General features: G+C 34.4%; 1 long non-coding RNA gene across 1 annotated transcript; it reads right to left on the bottom strand.

Moving 5' to 3' along the window:
* Positions 1-8,655: 8,655 nt before the first annotated feature.
* On the bottom strand, positions 8,656-13,951 carry LOC135221532 (uncharacterized). The gene is made up of 3 exons (XR_010316007.1): positions 13,838-13,951; positions 10,084-10,259; positions 8,656-8,918 (listed from the first exon to the last, which is right to left on the bottom strand). It is a non-coding gene; the product is annotated as an uncharacterized LOC135221532 (long non-coding RNA).
* Between the last annotated feature and the right edge of the window lie 1,177 nt (positions 13,952-15,128).

Here is a 15,128-nt window from a genome sequence, read left to right as displayed (position 1 = left end):
GAGGTTTGCAAGGAAGTGTTCATTGAACTTTTGGAGTTTACAGTGTTGTAGTTCCGAATCCTGCCAAAAGCTTCGAGCTGTATGTGGGGTCCTACTGTGCTTCGATTTTATGTCTGCCCCTGTAACTTATGAGACATATTTTCGTATTATTTGGTTTTAAAAGTCCATTTTATTTTCCGTTAGTGCTGGCTTGTATTTCACTTTCCCCCTCCCCCTCTTCTCCACTTCTGAAGTGTATTTTTAAATTTTTTTTATACATAAGACGACTTATATTTCGCGGAAGTCATGCAAATGTAAAATTATTCGTATTTTCAGTGAGTGTACTTTGTCGATTCGAAATTTTTATATCGGGCTATTTAGTATGGCTTTTGAGTAGAGTATTTTTTCTTTTTAAATAAATTGTGGCAAACGTTTGCAATGCTTGAAAACTTAGTTACCCTAAGCTGCGTGATTTTTCTGTAATTTATATCTTCGAAAATTTTTTATTTTTTATTAAAACGGTTTCTGTAAGTTTTGTAATACGGTAATTTTGTGAATTTTTTGGTGATGCCTCAACTTCAGTATAATTCCTAATGATTTTTGACCATTCATTAATTTAGAACTCGCACTTTTAACGACTGATATAGTTTTAATATGAATTACTGACGTTATCAAATGCTTAGTTAGAATCTCGTGCGAATAGTGATACTAGGAATGATTTTGGCGCATGTATTAGACATTAGGACTAACATTTAGGTTAGAATCTCACTGATTTCAGGCAAGAGTTGATATAAGATTGTGGAATTCATTTAATACTTGTGTTGTTGATACTTGGAATGATTTGAGCGGTGAATGTAAAGGAGACTGCGGTAAATCTTAATAATAATTCCACGTAGGGTATTTCTTTGGAAATTACAGTTTCCTATAGTATTCGGGTTGCTTAAGATTTACCTTTATTTTCGGCGGTCAACTGTAGTTAACCCCCAGGGGCCAGTACTAGACTCTGCGAAATACATTAGACGCCCCAATCCCTATAGTGGATGTCGTATTCGCGGATACGTTCCTTGCAGTCCGTGCCGAGTTGTTCTTTAGAATTACCTAAATTTTTCATCTAGTTAATTTTCTCAAATTATCTCGCCAATTCTGCATTATATGTACCTTACTTACATTTAGCTAAAATATATCTTCGTCCGGCCGTCATCTTTACATATATTAAGTATCGAGTTGAGCATATGAATTAAGATTTGAGGACCAGAGGTACAATCAAGTTCATCTGGATGGTATAGTAATACTAGTATAATTTTTCTTTTAGCACATGCAATTAGCTTGGGAATTAGAACCTTCGTGCATTTGAGGCTTGTGTAACCACTGGTTCCATGCAACATAAAAACACCATACAAACACAAACAATTTGAGGCTTGTGTGGTTGTATTAGTTAATATAAATATTTTTAACAGGAATTAACTTCATCATTAAAGTTAAAATCTTGGACATTTAAGATTGGGGTAGTGATTAGGATCTTATGCTTTTAAGAGTGGTGTAGTCAATACTAGGAATGATTTTAGCACAAGTCAAGTTCTCTTGACTGGCGTAGTCGATACTTAGTGATTGTAGCCTATGAACTAGATAAGTCAATCTCGTGCAAGACTGTTTTAGTTGATAACAGGATTTATTTTAACACATAAATCACTGTTAAAATCGCTTGCATCAAGACTGTCTTAGTCACTAAATGATTTTAACACAAATAACTATATGAATAAAAGACTGATTTAGATTTATTAGGAATTATTTTAGTACATGAATTTGACTTTAGTATTAGTGTTAGAATCTCTTATTTAAAACTGGTACGGCGATATTAGGAATTATTCTAACACCTGATTTATTAAAGTGACACTTTTACATTTATTAGGAATGATTTTAACACTTAATTTATTAAAATGACACTTTTACATTTATTAGGAATGATTTTAGCACATGCATTAGATTCCAGGAAGCTAGAATTTTGTGTTCAAGACTTTGATACTAGTAATTATTTTGGCACGTGAACTAGCCTTGAGGATTAAAGTTTTGCGTCCATTTAAGAATCTGGTAGTCTATAAACTAAGAATGCTTTTAGAATATGAATTAGACTTAAGGACTTTTGTTAGAATCTCTTGCATTTAAGCTTAAGCCAGTGTTGTGACACTTGGGAATGATTTTATCGCATGTGTTGTAAATTTATTTGTACATATCCATCTTCTAACCTTTAACTTAGTCGCTGCTAAGAGCTACAAAATAACTATACCCCAATTTCTTTAGTATAAGCTCTGCAGAAATTATATTTTAAACAATCAGATTAATTTTACTTAGCAATTTTAAATATTTGATATAGATTTAGTAAATAGATTTAACTGTCCCTTCAAATTATTTAATTGATTTAGGGAGTGATAAGAACCATTGACCTGACATAGGCCTTTTCGGGGGGTAGCATAGGCCGAGCGCGGGTTTTTGGGGCCTAGTTAAAACAGACGGCCAAGGAAAGAAGGAATGGGGCGAAACAACTTGTTTCGTTGAGTTTCTCCTTTAAGTTTAATTTACGTTGTGTAGGGTTTTAGAAATTAATAAACCCTTTAGATAATTGGTTTGTATGATCTCCTTTCCTGTTTTGTACCTATCCTATCCCATATATCCTATCCGAACATCCTTATCTGCAACCAAAACTTAAAATTAAAACGGCCATTCACTGATCGGTCGGCGGAAAATTCGGTAGGTACCTAAAATAACATTTCTTGTCAACGTACCAATTTATTTCATGAATGTAATTAGAGGTTACTGAGTTTGCTGATTAAATATATGGGATTTGGGTTTGTTTTAGTTTAGGAGTGAATTAAGAGGTGTGTGTCCAAACTGGGTTAACTTCAAGGTAGGTCAACATACTAAATTTCCCACAAAGGCTAGACCGCCATTATTGGACGGCTGATTTGAACCAACGGTCATTTCGTTAGGAAGCGGTTTCGTCTTTTAACGTTTAACTTACGTATTTAACTTAACTTACTTATTTAAGACGTAATACACTGTTTTTCTTTACCTTAACTAAATTTTGAGCCCTTTTACGTAGTTAGGCTATTGTAATATTGGAGTTTGTGAGAATTAATTAGGCATACTTAGATTGAACAATTTTACAGGGGCTTATATAATTTACATGGGCGTAGTTATAAAATTTAGTCAAAATTAGGTCTGTTTATTTAGCATTACTATTTGGGATTAGTTTACCTTAATTTTACTTTAAACCGGGTCGGAACTTATGTGAATTCTGGGACCAAACTGAACTGCCCTGGGAATTTTACGGCCTTGGTTTGATTTATTCATAGTCCCTATTAGATTAATTGCATTTACCTAAATTACTCTTACCTGAATTTAACTATCTCACTTAAACTTACAAAGCAAGTTTATTAATCCTTTGGATTTTCTGGCACAGTTCTGAAAACACGTTAGGCGCACAGAAGAATTGTGTGCTTAACAGCCCGTTTTATACCCTTTACTAAATTACTAGAGAACACTCAGTGGAAGGAATTACCCTCTTAATTTTGTCTAGTATTTTCCTTCAATCTTCCCACTGAGTGAAAAAAATTTCCCACAGCATGAATGAGACATAGAGGATTGTTAGAATCTCGGCATTTAAGATGTTTTGATACCAGCAATAATAATAGCCCATTAATCAGGCTCGAAGATAAGTTAGAATCTAAGACATTTAGAACTAGCACTGATATTGAGGATGAGCTTAGCACTTTTACTTTAGACTTAAGGACTGAAGTCAGACCTTGTGGATCCAAGGCTGGTGCAGTTCATACTAGTTATGGTTTTTATCACAAATTAACCTGACGATTAAAGTCACTCTCATGGGATTACCTGAGGATTAGCGACCCCTAATACCTCTCCTGAAGAAAAACTACCCCAATATTTTCCTCCTGAAGAAAAGCGACCCCAATATCTTCCACCTGAAGATAAACGACCCCGCTTGTTGGTGGGTCTCCAATCCTCAGGTGACCCACTTTAGCTCATAATATTATAGAAAAAAAGGAGAAAAAATATTAATTAAAAACTACTTTATTAAAAATGTTAAACACAAATTTTAGACAACAATCAATAGTTTAATTAAAAGCGTATTGTCTTGCAATTTCAGTACAAAAATAATCAAACCTACTGTAAACCCTATGGCTAGCGCACGCAGCGCAACATTATCTCTTACCAAAACATACCGAGCTTGCCAGGAATCTTTAAATATGCGGATAAGGCGCGAAGCGCTGTTCCGCCACGGCCTTACTGTAACCCTGTTAATTCCTCACCTTAAGAAAAGCGACCCCAGTGTGTGTTGGGGTCGCTTTTCTTCAGGTGATCCCTCTCATGCAGTTTTAATACTAGTGTGTAGACACTAAGAATGATTTGAGCGCAGGAATTAGACTTGAGGATTAAAGTTAGAATTTCTTGCATTTGACTGGTTTATTGGTACTAGGAGTGATTTTAACTCGCATATTAGCCTTGAGAAAAGTAAGAACCCTGTTCATATAAGACTGGTGTAGTTGAAACTAGGAATGAATTTAGCACATGTATTAGAACTGAGGATTTAAGAGTTTCTGCATTTTAGACTTGTGTTGATGCCAGGAATGATTTTAGCACATGAATTAGACTTCAGGTTAAAAGTAAAGATCTCGAGTATTTGAGAGGCTGGTAGTCGAAACTAAGAATGATTTTAGCATATTAGATTTGAGGATTAAAGTTAGAACCTCGTACATTTAAGACTTGTGCAGTCGATACTAGGAATGATTTTTGCGCGCATTGACGACAGGTGTCGTCGATACTAGGAGTGACTTTAACATAAGAATAAAATTTCAGGGTTTAAGTTACAATCTGCATTTACGACTGGTGTAGTTTTCAGGAATGGTTAGAATCTCGCGCAATAATTTTAAGTGTCTGGTTTTGGGTATCCATTGTCACGCTTTGTTTCCCCATTTGGTGGACTTGCGTTGTAATTTTTCGTCTTTGATTTTGACATCCATTGTATATTCTACTTGAGAGCCCTAGGTTATAAAAGTTTTCTGCTACGGTGTGCGCGCGCAAAGGTTGTCCACTGATTCTCAAGTTAAAGACTAGCTAAAGGAAAAAAATCAGGATACACATATACCCCCGAAAAATTCTTGTTTGATGCAGTTTTAAAAGTTGCTTAAGGTTACTTACAATTAGATGTTGCATCATATATTTTAACTACAGTGCATCGTAATATTTAAGGAAGGAGCTATAGATAGTGAAGTATAATCTTGCCGTAGATTTAATTTGGAATAATTGTGCCAATGAAGTTGATTGGAATACTGGTAATTATAATTTCATTTGTTAACGTTGATCAAAATAAGTATTTTTTTCAACAATAGGTCTGATTATAGTTTGAATAACTTTCTAGTGCCCGGATACACGGATACTAAACTTAGTTCTTTTCAGATCCATTGCCTAATTGTGAATGTCGCAGTACAGGAACCTTGATGTAAACATCATTCGAACTCTGATTTTCGAACAATGAAGTCTTTCGAACAATTAGTTTGGCAGCCAAGGAGTTTGGAGTACATATGACATCCAGAGGAAAAGAGGAAATGCAATCTGAAATGGCAGGATTTGCATTACAAAAAGTGGTATGTTGAAAGATAGACTTGCATTGTACACTATAATGAAGGTGAGATAATGGTAACAACACAGGATTATTGCCTTTATCTTTAATACTAAATATAATTCTAATGGTTTTGAGTTACTTTTCATCACCAGTCAATTAAGATTAGAATTTTCATATTCTCGAGATATTGTAGAAATTACGGGGTTGACAGGAGGATTTATTTTCCTTGGTTAATCATTTAGTTAAGATTCAATTTGTGTTCACTGGTCAAGAGGTCAAGAATCCAACTTATTCATGGAGATTTAAGCTTTCTTTTAACTTACCATTGAAAGTATAACTTTAAATGTAACTTAGGTATTCTGGATAGTAATTACTCCAGGTGACACCTTAGCTATCTTGATTATAGAAGAAATCATTGACTTTTGAAGTTATTAGAATGACAATCCAGACATTTTCCAGATTAAAGTAATCCATTTAGCAGTGTAATGCAAAGTTTGATTATTAACCCATTTTTTTTCTTCCAGGTCTTGCAATGCGTTAGTTTTGATTAATCTGAGTTATTCCACAATGAGTTGATGTGCACTTCAAGAATTTAAGATTTAGATCCATAATGAGTTGCTGTGTGGATCCATGATGAGTTGTGCACCTCATGAAGGTCAGAAGTGGATCCAAAAGAATTTTAAGACGTGAATCCATAATTTTCTGAGCACCACAAGAATTGAAGAATTTCCATGATGAGTTGTGCACCTCAAGAATTTCAGAAGTGGATCCATAATGAATTGTGCACAAGAAGAATTGAAGACCTGGATTTAAGATGGAGGAATTATCAGCCAAGGTTAGTATCTAAATTTCCTTCTATACATTTTGTTCATGAAGGATTATCTAAAGTTAGAACTATGATGCTCTCAACTAGGAATTTTAACATTTATGGTTTTTAGGGTGACTTTGTTCTTAAAGATACATTTTACTTGAGGTCCAGACTAAGAATGATTACCTAATGACTTTCCTTCCGTATTTAAACGAACCTTTTAGCTTGGCTATAGAAAGGTATAATACAGGATGATGTTAATGTTACTTTTACAGTCAAAATTTAAATTAATGTGCGTTGTTAAAATGCATTTGGTGCTTTAATCTTAAGTGAAATAAGTATGGGCCAAATCAGGTGTTTGCATAGTGCACCTGGCACTTTTCATCTATATTAGGATAATGATAGGTGCTTGTAAATTAAATTTGAATTGGTCAGCAGGCGAGTGAGATATCATGATGTTCTTATATTGATAATATAGTTTTTTGAAGATTTCAGAGCATGGCATGGGAATTATCTAACATTTTATTTAATTGTGAGTTTTTAAAGGTTAGTATTAAGTTTAAATTGTCATGATACATATTCATTTACAGAAAGATTATACTTAAATATCAATTTCGTGAGTAATATTCATTTACTGGACTAAATAACTAGTATCTATATTAAGGAATGAATAATTTGCCCTAACTAGGAAAGGTAATGAGTAAATTCTGATATTTGGTAATAAAAGTGTTTATTAGAATGATTTAAATTTTAGAAATTATATATTACTGCCAGATATTGGAAGGCACTAAAATCAAACCTATTTCCAGGTATGATGCGGGTTTGTGGCAGTTGTGTGGATCGACGGAGAAAAATAGAACGGAGTGGGTACTGAAGAACTCTCAGGAGGGAGAAAGCTTGTTAATTCACTACCAGTTTTGTAATAGAAAATATAGTTGATGCCACAACAGATGACGGAAAAGTGGAACCAACAGCTCTTCGAAGCCACGGCAGGTGACGGAGAAGTGGAAACAGGTCAAGCAGAGCGGAAACTGTAGTAGCAACAGAAGATGACAAACGAGAGGGTAGTCTAGGAGAGCGGAAACTCTAGGTAGCAACAGAAGATGACCAAGAGAGGGAGATGGAATTAGTGGAAACAGAAAATGACTAAGGGATAGTATATAAATATGAAATAACGGACAGCAAACAGAAGATGATGACTATTAAGAGGAGAATATATAAAGAATTTTAGCTGAAATATTAAACAAGTGGAAAGGAAAAGTATAATTTAATGCAGAGGCGGGGGAAAGGAAAAGTATAATTTAATGCAGAGGCGGGGGAGAGACAAAATTGTTCTAAATATTAGTTGTAAATACAATTCATATCCTTAACACTTTATATTCAACAATAATACATCTTCCTTGAAGCAGAAAATTGTAAGCAACCTCTCCCTAATATGGGGAAGGGATAGTAGATGCTAAACAGTCTTAAACACAACTCTTTTCCTGTCAAATTGGTAGCATGATTATAAAAGTCCATGATTGATTCTCTCCTCTTTCAGGAGAGGTGGCCAGCAGGTTATATTCTTTTCAATGCCAGCAGTTTAGAATCGCTCTCCTCCCCCCTCCCTCTCTTCCGGGAGGGGAAGGCCAGCAGTTAATAATCACAATCTTTCAGCTAAGAATTTTCACAATATTATACAGAAAACTTTACATCCTCCATGAAACCGTACTACCCTTACAATATTAGGCAATGTTGCCTGATCATGAAACCTAACGGGGTTACCCTTACTATATAAGTCAATGTTGACTAGCCATGAAACCTAACTGCCCTACTATATGAAGCAATGTTGACTGGTCATGAAAACAATATGTTCGGCAGTGTTAATAGATTGCTCGCCAAAATTTAACATTTTGACTTAACTGATTATTACATTTGTGCCTCACGCCAAAAATATGCCGGCAAAAGTTTCAAGTAAAATTAAAATTCTGGTGACCTTAATTTCTGCTGTTCATAACCTGAACACCTAAGTTTAAATATTAACGACTTCCATTAACTTATATAAAATAGAACAATTAAAATATTGCCCCAAATTTCTCATTTAGTATTTATGCATTACAAGTCCAATAAAGTCCACTCTTAAAAATTTAGGGCAATAATTTGAAAAAGAAAACTTAGGCGTCGGTAGATTATTTTTCAGATTTAATTAAATTTAATGACTCCTGAACTAGGTACGCCCCGAAAAGAATATGTATAAAGATGCTTAAACAATTACATGCCTTTTCTATGCTTGAAATCATGTCCTCCTAACCGTAATTTACGTTTGAGACCTACAATAAAACACTGCAACCAAAATAAACTAGTACTCAAAAATGAAACCTACACTTTCCTCCAGGGGAATCTTTTTTTTCAAATGTTTTCTTAGATTTCTTCTGTGAACTTCTGATTTCATCGAGTTACCTCTGCAGTCTTGAAGATTCTCCCAATAGGAGACTACGCCATTTCAAATGAATCCTGCAATAAAAAGAATTCAAAATTTGCTTAATTTTTTTTTTTTTTTTTTTGAAAAGCCGGTTTAATTTTACCATTTTATATATCCCGGACTTATCAAAAGTTAAAAATCCCCTTAAACCAGAATTCTAGGCACAAGTAAAAATAAAACTACAAATTTTTCAAAACCTCAGTGAATGCAAAATAAGTGTTCTGCAAACCCCCCAAAAATATCACATTGCAATTTTAATAACCTTATTCCAATAAATAACCTAGTTAACCCCTCCACTAATAACCTTGAAAATCTAATGTTAATTGTAAATTCCTCAATCATCCCTTTATTACTTTTGTAAAGGACCCGAGTTTCTCTAATTTTGCTAAATTTGCTCATAACATACTGTCTCCAAATTGATTAGTTTCAAGCACATACAAAATCGTTATACAGCTTTAAATCAAACCATTTACTTGGCTATAGTCATATGGTAGGACCATAAAGTGTTGGGATAGCCACCATTTACCTCTTTCTACAGGGTAATTATAATCATATACTTACGGGACAAAAACTAGAAACCAGCTACTACCCCCTTGACCTAAATATTTGTTTTACACTAGGACTAAACAATCACTTTTCGGAAACTGATGTGCTAAAATCTGGCATATGAATTAATTGTATTGGAAACTGATGTGCTAAAATCTAGCATATGAATTAATTGTATGTCTAAAATTTGCTAATTTTTTTAAAACTAGCTCTAACAAGTTTTCTCAGTTAAATGCTCAATTTAAAAGGTTTAATCAACATTAACTGGGAATATCTGGAACAACATGCATAAATTTAGTTTCATTAAAACTATCCAACAATGCACCGCATGGTGATGTTACCATTTTTATCTTTACTCATAAAAATCTGCATAATTAACAAGTGAATAATTAAGCCACTCTTGCAATAATGTGCTGACCTAAATTACAATAAAAGAATGGAAGAGAATTACTAATAGTCGCAGGAGTAATAACATACCTAAACCCATACAGTTAAAGGCTTTTTAAAAACAGTTCATCTCCAAATGAATAATTTCCCAGTTGCTAAAATAAGTAACTTCAGATGGCATCCTAGTCTTAAAATGCATGCAATAAATAGGAAATTCCAAGTAATTATCTAAAGACTGATTGCATCTCGACCTTTACTTCTTACCTCAAATTCTAGGCATTTCATATTCCTCCAAGACGACAAATTCTTACAATAAGTTTCTTTTGGTAACAATCGTCTCTTGGCCTTGGAGGATACCGGGTGACCATCGTTAAAAGCTGTGACAGTATCTTGTAAGCTGTTCTAGTCCCATGTGAGATTGCTGTGGTGGATGCAATTTCCTGTAAGAATATATTTAATGAGCTTTCACTGATAAAATGACAATTCACTCACAATCACCTAGTCTGCCCCTACGTTATGCTAAAATGTTAAACCTTGGGTTACTACCAATTATCCTTCCTCTGGTGGAATTTCTGAATACCAAGCTTCCAAATGCTCTCTAGTCTTACAAATGACGATTTGACAAAACTAAGGCCATGCCTGCAGTTCATAGTCTATTAGAGAATATAACTCCACATCTTTAATTTACTTCATTTCTATTAAGACAGTGCTGTCTAACCTCTAAATGTCAGCTCCTATCTTCATACAAAGTTTATTAGTAGCCAACCAAGCTACCACATACTAGAGTAACATCTGTAGTAGTTTATAACAAGATTCAGTCACCAGTTATGTAGATCCAGCCATCTAAAAACTTCACCAAAATTTGAACAATATATCTATAATTTGAACAATATATCTATAGATCCTACACTAAATAATCGAGTAACATGTAGTAATTAGGAAATACGTACTAGAATGAAGGCATAAACATTAAATGAATTATCAAATCTCGAGCGCTTCTGTCGGCCATATAGCCATGCACAATGAGGCGATAAAATGCTGTTAACTTCGAGGAGACTATATTAGTAAAGCAAGCTAAGTATTGCCGGGTAAGTTTGTAAATCACTCATTTCGGTAACTTGCTGTGCTAATCTTTTTGGTTAACATAAGAGAATAGTTTTCAGAACTCAGCCTTTTTGGAAATTCTACAATTTTATTCAAGATCACTCTTCAAAGTGTACAAAGTACAATTACTATGTTCTACAGACCTGAAAATTATCTAGGTAAAGAACCGACTACTTACCAATATAGAAACAAAACTTACTTTTCAGCTTAAGAGTAGCAAGAACAAATTAAAAAAAACTTCCAATTAAGCGTCTACCAAATTAAATAGCATAATCAGAATGGTCTTTTGCTCTTTATGGCAAAAGCTAGGACAATGCACAAATATTCTACGAGAGTATTCAAGTACTGCCATATACCCGTTCCTGATATTGATATACTTCATACGGAGAGCATACAAAAAGCTATCGCAAATCTACGGAATTACAGTGAAAATTTACCTATAAATCAATGAGAGATACTTGAACATTCAAGTAATATACTAGTGCAAGTATAATCATTTAATAAATAAACTTATCAAAAGTCGTGAAATCGGGGTACATCTTAATCAAGGATTTTTATTTTTTTCATGCACCACAAAGTATGAAGGGATCATAAAATGGTAGATGCAGTTACCAGTTGAGTAACATTCCTTCCAAAAATTAAAAACTATCACCCGAAAATACTTTATATGGCATACTATTGCTAGATCAATCTTTTCATTAGATTTTACCTTATTCAAGTTCTTATGGGTAACAAGTTTTCTTCTCAGTAGCACTTTCAATAGCTCCTTTTGCTTAATAAAAAAAAAAGTTTCTAAGTTCAATAAGTATAAACTAATATTTGGGGAAAAAGTTCCAGATTCATTTCTGTACGGACAGCAAATTATTTCAAATCAAGGTAAATTGCTAAGTATATTCCTAAAATCTTAGTGGTTAAAAGATTTCCAGTTCTTAGGTAAGAGAAACTGTAAATTCATTAATTCCCAAAACCTTATCTAAAACGTAAGAGTGAATTTCAGACGCGTTTTTTTTTTGGGGGGGCCCCCTTAGGAAAAAATTCACTCATTAACATTTCAATTAACTCCACATACCTCCTCTATCCCCATCCCACTAAGGCAAAGTCTAACTAGATATTCCATACAACTGGAGGGTTGGTATTGGGCGTCAACCTTCGGTCATTGGTTCAAAGCTCCCACTTCACATACTTGTTTTCTCGCATAAATCTACCTGCCAAACTTATCCTTTAATCAAGACATTCCCATTATGATTTAGGTTGATTCAGAGCCTTTAATTTCAGAATCAGAAAAAAAAACTCCTTTAACTTCATAAAAGCGAGGAAAAGTTATGTAATTCTGTTCAAACTAAACTACGCCGGTAGTAGTGAAGTTGGTCTCTGCCAATTTCAGTTTGCTAGAGCTCTTAGCTATTTTGACTAAGTACAATATTTTGCAGATTCTCACCGAAACATCTTGCACAAATTTAACCTTGAAATATTTCAGTGGTGTATTTCTTTATGACAATTTCTTCGTCGCAAGGTAAGTACACCAGACCGAGTTCATGGTCACCCAGCAAAACTCAATTACTTACTAATTTGGCCGTTTTAAACCCAGTTAACTACAACAAATATGGTGGCCCATGAGTTTTACAGAATAGTTAATAATTGGCATTTCATTTTTATATATCATAGGGGATTGCCATTTTTTCTACATGACATTTGATCTGTTACTCAGATGTTTTATAAAGTTAGTACACTTAGTTATTGAATTTTGATTGATTATCAGTATCAAGTATTTTAATTAAGTTACTCTACCTTGATTTGCATTTTTCATTCAATTTGTGCAATTTTAATAACAAATTCCTACTTTGGTTAATCTTCAGTTTGCACACAACCAAGTCCATGATCTACAAATGAACCGATATTCCATTGCTTCTCCAGCTGAATAATTTAAAGCTATCTGCATGCCGAAAATGTTCTACATACCCAAGGTATTTTGCGCAATTCTTGTCTTGCTTATGATCTCAAAATTAGACTGCAAGTTCAAAATGCACTGGAGTAATGAAACTGTAGTGAACACCTAGATATAAATAAACTAGGCCCATACCACTGGCTACGCTCAAATAATTTTGTTTTAGCCTTGCAGCAATTATTTCCAAGGTTTAATCTACACACTCAATAAAATTGTATCGGAACCTCAAGGTTTTTATTTTTTCCTCTAGGCGTCTATAGCAAAGGCAATCCATGATTAATTTATCGAAAAACTCTTATAAAAGCTTTAACCTAAGCAGGTAATAAATAAAATTCTACAAAAAACACACTTTTCACCACTTATTTCAAAGCTTTAACCTGAACAGACAAAAGATTCAACAAAAACTCTTCAATATTTACGCCATATCTTCCTCCCAGGCCTCTCGCCTTGGAGACTTCATATCCTATCAAAAGCATTTAAGCGAGCAACCCAGGTAATGAAATTCTAAAAAAAGCCAAATATTTGAGTTACAATGTACACAATTTTTCACCAACACTAATTTCAATACATTAATCTGAGCAGGTAACGAAAGACTAGAGGAATCCGTAAGTACACAAATTACACCTTAAGGCTGCTTGCATCGCAGAACCAAGACTAATTTTTCCCCATTAATAATTTCAAAGCTTAAACCAAAGCACTATGAAATACTGAAGGAACCCCTAAATATTTTAATTACACATTCATTCAGATCTCTTATTGAACAGATTAATTTTTTACCAAAAATCCCAATTTCAAATCCTGAACAAAGTGTAATATATAAAAACTTGAAGCACATCTTCCTACAGGCCTCTTGCGTTGAAGACCTACGAGTAACTTTTCACCAAAATCACAAATTTTCGTGACCATCGTCGTCAACACTTTAAATTAATCCTTAAATATGCAAATAATAGTAAACCAGGGCATTATTACCTTATAACCTCGGACGTCTTCACTTCCTAAAATCACAAACACTGCACACACCAAAGAAAACAAGCAAATGACTTACTCATCTAAAAATGGGTCTCACTATCCCTTCGGACAACCGGCTTTTGCAGATGTTTAGCCAATCACAAGCGTCCGTTTCACTTTTCTCTCCAGATTAGCAGTCAAAGAAGGACTCTTCAGTAGGGCAGCAGAACTTACGTCGCCACTGGTGACATCTGTCGGTAAGGAGAAAAGTCAAAAAGTGATGTAAGACTATACTGACATATTGAAATAATATATTATTGATTTTGATATGCAAAAGACTGAAGAAATAATCAGGAAAATTGGTCATTTATTAATCACTGACTATAATAACTATTATAAAAGCTTATTCTCTTCAGAAAAGGGTCATTCAGACAGATAGGTGTAGCAGGTACCTGCACATGAAACTTGTGTGTACATTTGGTAAAAGGACGCAAAAATCACGACCAGATTTTGGTAGAAGTACAAAATGGAAGACAACTGGGATTATGATGTTGACAGAATATATCGCCTTTATACATAAGCATAAGGAGAGGCATATTTTGACATATCTACTTTGACATATCCACTCACTGATCTACTCAGGACATGTCCCCCACCTCGAAGGATGCATCCACAAAATGCATTTGGTATTTTAAAAATTGGGCTTGATATGCTCACGACAGGAATACATGTATGACCTAACGAGGCCTTTCAGCTGCAGTTACGACCAAATCCACAATAAAACCCACTACACAATCCAGTTGCGTGCGTGTAATTTGGCTCTATATCTCATGGTGGGTGATGTATACACCATGAACACTATATTCTTTGAAAGCTTGAACTTCAAATTAATGGCCCCAGTAGTCTTGTTGCACACGAATAGGGTTCATCTTCTGAATATAATAATAATAATAATAATAATAATAATAATAAGGAGAACTCCGCAGCATAGATCAGAAAACCAGGAAACATATGACAATACACAAAGCACTACACCCAAGAGCAAATACGACAGACTATACATAACACGAAAGGAGGAGGGAGAGGACTACTAAGTATAGAGGACTGCGTCAACATTGAAAACAGAGCACTGGGGCAATATCTGAAAACCAGTGAAGACGAGTGGCTAAAGAGTGCATGGGAAGAAGGACTAATAAAAGTTAGACTAAGACCCAGAAATATACAGAGACAGGAGAAAGACAGACAGAACAGAGACTGGCACAACAAACCAATGCACGGACAATACATGAGACAGACTAAAGAACTAGCCAGC

Source organism: Macrobrachium nipponense, chromosome 2, assembly GCF_015104395.2.
Source record: "Macrobrachium nipponense isolate FS-2020 chromosome 2, ASM1510439v2, whole genome shotgun sequence".
Classification (NCBI taxonomy): Eukaryota; Metazoa; Arthropoda; class Malacostraca; order Decapoda; family Palaemonidae; genus Macrobrachium; species Macrobrachium nipponense.
This window is presented reverse-complemented; position numbering and strand designations above follow the sequence as displayed.